Source organism: Bison bison, unplaced genomic scaffold, assembly GCF_000754665.1.
Source record: "Bison bison bison isolate TAMUID 2011002044 unplaced genomic scaffold, Bison_UMD1.0 scf7180017864301, whole genome shotgun sequence".
NCBI classification, from domain to species: domain Eukaryota; kingdom Metazoa; phylum Chordata; class Mammalia; order Artiodactyla; family Bovidae; genus Bison; species Bison bison.
In genome coordinates, this window is record NW_011494873.1 from 1,193,882 (window position 1) to 1,201,549 (window position 7,668).

Here is a 7,668-nt window from a genome sequence, read left to right on the forward strand (position 1 = left end):
CATTACTTTGCCAACAAAGGTCCGTCTAGTCAAGGCTATGGTTTTTCCAGTGGTCATGTATAGATGTGAGAGTTGGACTGTGAAGAAAGCTGAGCGCCGAGGAATTGATGCTTTTGAGCTGTGGTGTTGGAGAAGACTCTTGAGAGTCCCTTGGACTGCAAGGAGATCCAGGCAGTCCATTCTGAAGGAGATTGGTCTTGGGTGTTCTTTGGAAGGAATGAGGCTAAAGCTGAAACTCCAGTACTTTGGCCACCTCATGCGAAGAGTTGAATCATTGCAAAAGACTCTGACGCTGGGAGGGATTGGGGGCAGGAGGAGAAGGGGATGACAGAGGATGAGATGGCTGGATGGCATCACCGACTTGATGGACGTGAGTTTGAGTGAACTCCGGGAATTGGTGATGGACAGGGAGAACTAGCGTGCTGCAATTCATGGGGTCGCAAAGAGTTGGACACAACTGAGCGACTGAACTGAACTGAAGGGCCCCACAGAATCTGATTTCTGACCCGTACTAGCTATATGACCATAAATTTCTGTAGAGCTCAGTTTCCTCACCTGTAAAACAGGGCCAGTAACAATGCTGTAAATGCTGTGGGAACTCATTAACTCTCCTCTTTACTCTGCTCTAGCATGACCTGTCTAAACTTACTGCATGAACCAATCCACTTAAGAAGATATTCTATAGAAACAGGCCTTCTCTGTGTGTGTGTGTGCTTTTCTAGTTTTTAATAACATCTTTATTAAGATATAATTCACATCCCATGCTGCTGCTACTGCTAAGTCGCTTCAGTCAGGTCCGACTCTGTGGGACCCCATAGACAGCAGCCCACCAGGCTCCTCTGTCCCTGGGATTCTCTAGGCAAGAACACTGGAGTGGGTTGCCATTTCCTTCTCCAATGCATGAAAGTGAAAAGTGAAAGTGAAGTCACTCAGTCGTGCCCGACTCTTGGCAACCCCATGGACTGGAGCCTACCAGGCTCCTCCATCCATGGGATTTTCCAGGCAAGAATACTGGAGTGGGGTGCCCATATATTTCACCAATTTAGAGGGTAGGATTCAAGTAAACAGTGGTGCCACTGTGGAAAACAGTATGGAGATTCCTCAAAAAATTAAGAATAAAACTGCCATATAGTGCAGAAATTCTACTTCTAGGTATGTATCTAAAGAAAATTAAAAACACTAACTTGAAAAGATATATGTACCCACATGTTCGTTGCAGCACTATTTGCAATAGCCAAGGTATGGAAACAACCACAGTGTCATCAGTGGATGAACAGATACAGAAAATGTGGTGTGTATATACACTGGAGTATTATCCAGCCATTAAAAATGATTTTGTCATCTGTGATAACATGGGGCTTGAGGGCATTTGCTATGTGAAATAAGTCAGACGGAAAGATAAATACCATATGATCTTATTTATATGTGAAACCTAAAAAAAAAAAAAGTCAAACTCATGGAACAGATAGGTGGTTGCCAGAGGCAGCAAGTAGGGTGTTAGCACAACGGGTGAAGAAGTCAAACAATACAAACTTCAAGATATAAAATAAATAAATCATAGTGATGTAAGTCACCATAAATCATGCATGATGGCTTTAATTAATACCATATTGCATATTTGAAAGTTGCTAATGGACCTTTCATACAAATGGAATCATAGGAAGTTTTTTGTGACTGGTTTCCTTCATGTAGCATAATGTTTTCAAAGTTCATGTTGCAGCATATATCAGTACTTCTTTCTTTTATGACTGAATAATATTCCATTGTGTGGATACTACATTCTGTTTCTCTATACATCAGTTGATGAGCATTTAGGCTCTTTCCACTTTTGGCTATTATGAATAAAGTTGTTATGACACTCATGTACAAGTTTTTGTGTGAATGTAGGTTTTCAATTGTTCTGGGCATATACCTAGCAGTGAAATTGCTTGCTCATATGGTAACTCTAAGTTTCTGAGGAATTGGCAAATTGTATTTTCCAAGAAGGTTATACCATTTTATATTTTCGTTAGCAATTTATAAGAGGATATAAAATGGTGCAGCCATTTTGGGTATGTAGAATATCTCATTGAGATTTTAACTTGTATTTCTCCAATGACTAATAATTGCTTACAAAGGTCCATAGAGTCAAAGCTATGGTTTTTCCAGTAGTCATGTGTGGATGTGAGAGGTGGACAATAAAAAAGGCTGAGCACCTTTTTTATTAATGCCTTCAAACTGTGGTGTTGGAGAAAACTCTTGAGAGTCCCTTGGACGGTAAGGAGGGAATCCTAAACCAGTCAATCCTAAAGGAAATCAACCCTTGGATTGGACTGATTCATTGGAAGCACTGATACTGAAGCTGAAACTCCAATACTTTGGCCACCTGATGCGAAGAGCTGACTCATTTGAAAAGACCCTGATGCTGGGAAAGATTGAGGGCAGAAGAAGAAGGGGACAACAGAGGAGGAGATGGTTGGATGGTATCACCGACTTGACAGATATGAATTTGAGCAAGCTCCAGGAGTTGGTGAAGGACAGGGAAGCCTGGCATGCTGCAATCCATAGGGTCACAAAGAGTCAGACACGACTGAGTGAACAACACCAAGAATATCTCATTGAGTTAGTTGCATTTCCCCAATGACTAATAATGTTGAGTGTCTTTTCATATACTTACTGATGATTTGTATATCTGCTTTGGGGAAAATGTCTACTGAGATCATTTGCCCATTTAAAAATAGGATTATTTGTCTTTTTATATTGAGTAATAAGGGTTTGTCATACATTCTGATAACACATCCCTTAGCAGATACATGATTTGCAAATATTTTCTCCCATTGTGAATTATTTCCTAATTTTGTTTATAGTGCCCTTTGAAGCATGAACGTTTTAAATTTTGATTAAAAGTGTATGTTACTGGGACTTCCCTGGCTTGGGTTGGATCCCTGGTCAGGGAACTGGATCCCAGATGCTGCAACTAAGAGTTCTCATGCCACAACTAAAGATCCTTTATGCCATAAAGAAGACTGAAGATCTTGCATGCTGCAACTAAGACCTGGCATAACCAAATAAATATTTTTTTTTTAATCACAATTTCTCAGAAATTCTGATTCAGTAGGTCTGTGGTGGAGTCATGGAACCAGCGTTTTTAATGCAGGCATCAGGCATTTCCTGAGGCAGTTTGGTCCACAGATGGAATTTCAGAGAACACATGTTCTTGACAAAACTTGATTCTCCATATCCCCTGCCAAACTGTTTTTACTTTTAGTCTTTTTCATCCTCTAGAAATGGCATTATAGTCCATCCAATTTTTCAAGTCTTGAACTTAAGAGTTATTCGTGATTCCCCCATGTTCCTCACCTCTTGCACCCAGCCCATTATCAAATCCTTTATACTCTATCCATTAAATATATTCTGAATCTCTGCTCCTTTTCTCTGTATCTGTTGCCACCATCATCTCTCACTTTGGCTACTACAATATTCTCCCAACTTGCCTTCCTGCACTCTTTCTTGCCTCCTCCTATAATTCGTTCTCTAGTCAGCAGCCAGCATGATCAAAAAGAATCTTAACAACAAACTTGCACGTACCTAAAAGTGTCTACGTTTAAAAGTTTAACAAATATATGCACCTGTGGAACCATCACCACAGTCAATATATTCATTCATCGCCCCCAAGTTTCTTCCTATCTCTTGGTAATCCCTGGGTGCAAGAGGTGAGGAAGATGGAGGAATCACTAATAACTCTTAGGTTTGAGACTTGAAAAATTGGATGGACTATAGTTCCATTTCTATATAGTGCCATTTCTATAGTCCAATTTCTGTACAGAGAAGGCAATGGCACCCCACTCCAGTACTCTTGCCTGGAAAATCCCGTGGATGGAGGAGCCTGGTAGGCTGCAGTCCATGGGGTCGCTGAGGGTCGGACACGACTGAGCAACTTCACTTTCACTTTCACTTTCATGCATTGGGGAAGGAAATGGCAACCCACTCCAGTGTTCTTGCCTGGAGAATCCCAGAGATGGGGGAGCCTGGTGGCCTGCCGTCTATGGGGTCGCATAGAGTCGGACACGACTGAAGTGACTCAGCAGCAGCAGATGCTGAGTTTCTTATTCTTGAGCTTTGAAAGTTCTCTATATTTTCTGGATACAACTCTTTTATCAAATATTTAATTTGCAAATTAGTCTTTGCTTTATATTTTTACTGTCTCTCCATCTCTTTTTCAACTGGCTGCTCCATGAAGCTTCTGGGATCTTACTTAGTTCCCTGACCAAGGATTGAACCTGGGCCCTTGGTGGTGAATGTTCAGAGTTTTAATCGCTGGACCACCAGGTAATTCTCTTTATTCTCTTAAGAATGTCTTTTGAAAAAACAATTTAAACATTTTGATGAAGTACAGTTTATCAATGTGTTCTTTTGTAGATCATGTTTTTGGTGTTATATAAAAAAATTTTGCCTAAATCAAAGTCAAAAAAACTTTCTCCTTTTTTTTCTTCTTGGCCCTTTATAGTCTGGGGTTTTACATTTAGGTCTATTATCCATTTTGAATTAATTTTTGCATGTGATATGAGATATGGATCAAAGTGTGTTTTTTTGTGACTTTGGTTTTGAATATAAATATACATCTATCAATATTTAGCAACATTTGTTGAAAGACTCTTTTCTCTGCTCAACTGCCTTTGTACCTTTAAAAAAAAAATCTATCCAGTTTCTAATAGTTAAGACATGGAAGCAACCTAAATGTCCATTGACAGATGAATGGATAAAGAAGATATATAGACACATATATGTGTGTGTATATATATATATATTACATATATATACACACAATGGAATACTTCTTGTTATTTAGTCACTAAGTCACCTCTGACTCTTTGGTGACCCCATGGGCTTGTAGCTTGCCAGGCTACTCTGAGCATGGGATTTTGCAGGCAAGAACACTGGAGTGGGTTGCCATTTCCTTCTCCAGGGGATCTTCCCGACCCAGGGATTAACCCTTGTCTCCTGCATTGGCAAGCACTGAGCCATCAGGGAAGCCCACAGTGGAATACTACTCGGACTTTATGCCGTTGGCAGCAACATGAATGGACCTAGAGATTATCATATTAAGTGAAATAAGTCAGAAACATATCATATGATATCACTTACATGTGGAATCTAAAATATGATACCGATTAATTTATTTATAAAATGCAAGAAGACTCAAATACATAGAAAACAAGCTTACAGTTACCAAAGGGGAAAGACGGGGAGGGATAGATTAGGAGTTTGGGATTAGCAGATACAAACTATCATATATAGAATAAGTAATCAACAAGATCCTACTGTACAGCACAGGAAACTATATTCAATATCCTACAATAAATCATAATGGAAAATAATATACACACATATATGTATATGTACATACATGTAACTGAATCACTTTGCCATATACCAGAAACTAATACAACATTGTAAATCAACTGTACTTCAATTTTTTAAAAAAGATTTATCCATATATGGGTAAGTCTATGTCTGGACTCTCTACCCTGTTTCATTGATCTATTTGATGCTGATGACAAGATCACCTTCTGCCTATTCTGTAATAAGTCTTGAAATCAGATTGTATTAATCCTTCAACTTTGTTTTTTCCTTTCAAAGGAGTTTTGACTATTCTTTGTTCCTTGCATTTCCATGCTAATTTTGGAGTCATCTTTTCAATGATTTTTTTAAAGCAAACAATACCCTGTAGTGATTTTGACTGGATTAACATTGACTCTATAAATAGACTGGGAAAACTGACACATGAACAATACAGAATCGTTTGAAGCACGAACACAGTATATATATTTTTTGTTTATATCATTTTTAATCTTTCATTTCCCTCAATAATGCTCTGTAATTTTAAGTGTACAGGCCTTTTCTTTTTTTTCGGCTGTGCCACACCACTTGCAGAATCTTAGTTCCCTCACTGGGGACTGAACCCAGGCTCACGACAGTGAAGGCACCGGGTCCTAACCACTGGACTGCCAGAGAACTCCACAAATGCACAACACTTGTATATCTTGTGTCAGATGTATCCCTAAGGACTTCATTTTCTGATGTTATCAATAACAATAGTGTTTTTATAGCTCCAATTACTACACGTTTAGAGAAGACTCTTGAGAGTCCCTTGGATTGCAAGGAGATCCAACCAGTCCATTCTAAAGGATCAGTCCTGGGTGTTCATTGGAAGGACTGATGCTGAAGCTGAAACTCCAATACTTTGGCCACCTGATGCGAAGAGCTGACTCATTGGAAAAGACCCTGATGCTGGGAGGGATTGGGAGCAGGAGGAGAAGGGGACGACAGAGGATGAGATGGCTGGATGGCATCACCAACTCGACGGACATGAGTTTGAGTGAACTCTGGGAGCTGGTGATGGACAAGGCGGCCTGGCGTGCTGTGATTCATGGGGTGGCAAAGAGTTGGACACGACTGAGCAACTGAACTGAACTGAACTGAACTGAACTACATGTTTGTTGCTAGCATATAGATATACAATTGATTTTTGGATGTTGATATTGTGCAATCTTGCTAAATCATTTGTCAGTTCTAGTAGTTCTTTACAGATTCCATTGGATTTACTAAATGGACGCTCAGGTTACCTGTGGATAAAGAGAACTTTACTTCTTTTCCAGTTGGTATATGATTTTGTTCCTTGACTAATTTTATTGGTTAGTAGGCATGACAATCTACAAATATCCTTACTTGTTCCATTCAACTTCACCATTAAGTATGATGCTAGCTCTAGGATTATTTTTAAGTAGTCTGAAAAAATATACATAACATGCTATTTATCATTTTAAAGTGTACAATTCAGTGGCATTAAGAGCATTCATGTTTTACAAACATTATTATGATTTGGTTCCAGAACTTTTTGAAGTGAAGTCGCTCAGTCGTGTCTGACCATATGCAACCCCATGGACTGTAGCCTACCAGGCTTTTCCATCCATGGTATTTTCCAGGCAAGAGTACTGGAGTGGCTTCCATTTCCTTCTCCAGGGGATCTTCCTGACCCAGGGATTGAGCCCAGGTCTTCTGCATTGCAGGCAGACGCAAAAGGAAACCTGATGACCGTTAAGTAGCCACTACCCATTCCTCTTCCTCCAAGCTCCTAGAAACCTCTACAATGCCACCCATCTCTATGTTTTTTTTAAGTTGGCTTTTCTTTTTGTTGCTGAGTTGTAAGAGTTAGCTGTAGGTTTTTAATAGATGCCCTTTATAGATTGAAGAAGTTCCTTTCCATTCATCAGTTCAGTTCAGTTCAGTCACTCACTCGTGTCCAATTCTTTGTGACCCAATGAACTGCAGCTTGCTAGGCCTCCCTGTCCATCACCAACTCCCAGAGACCACCCAAACCCATATCCATTGTGTCGGTGATGCCATCCAAGCATCTCATCCTCCATTGTCCCCTTCTCCTCCTGCCTTCAATCTTTCCCAGCATCAGGGTATTTTCAAATGAGTCAACTCTTCACATCAGGTGGCCAAAGTATTGGAGTTTCAGCTTTGGCATCAGTCCTTCTAATGAATATTCAGGACTGATTTCCTTTAGGATGGGCTGCTTGGATCTCCTTGCAGTCCAAGGGACTCTCAAGAATCTTATCCAACACCACAGTTCAAAAGCATCAATTCTTCAGTGCTCAGCTTTCTTTATAGTACAACTCTCAC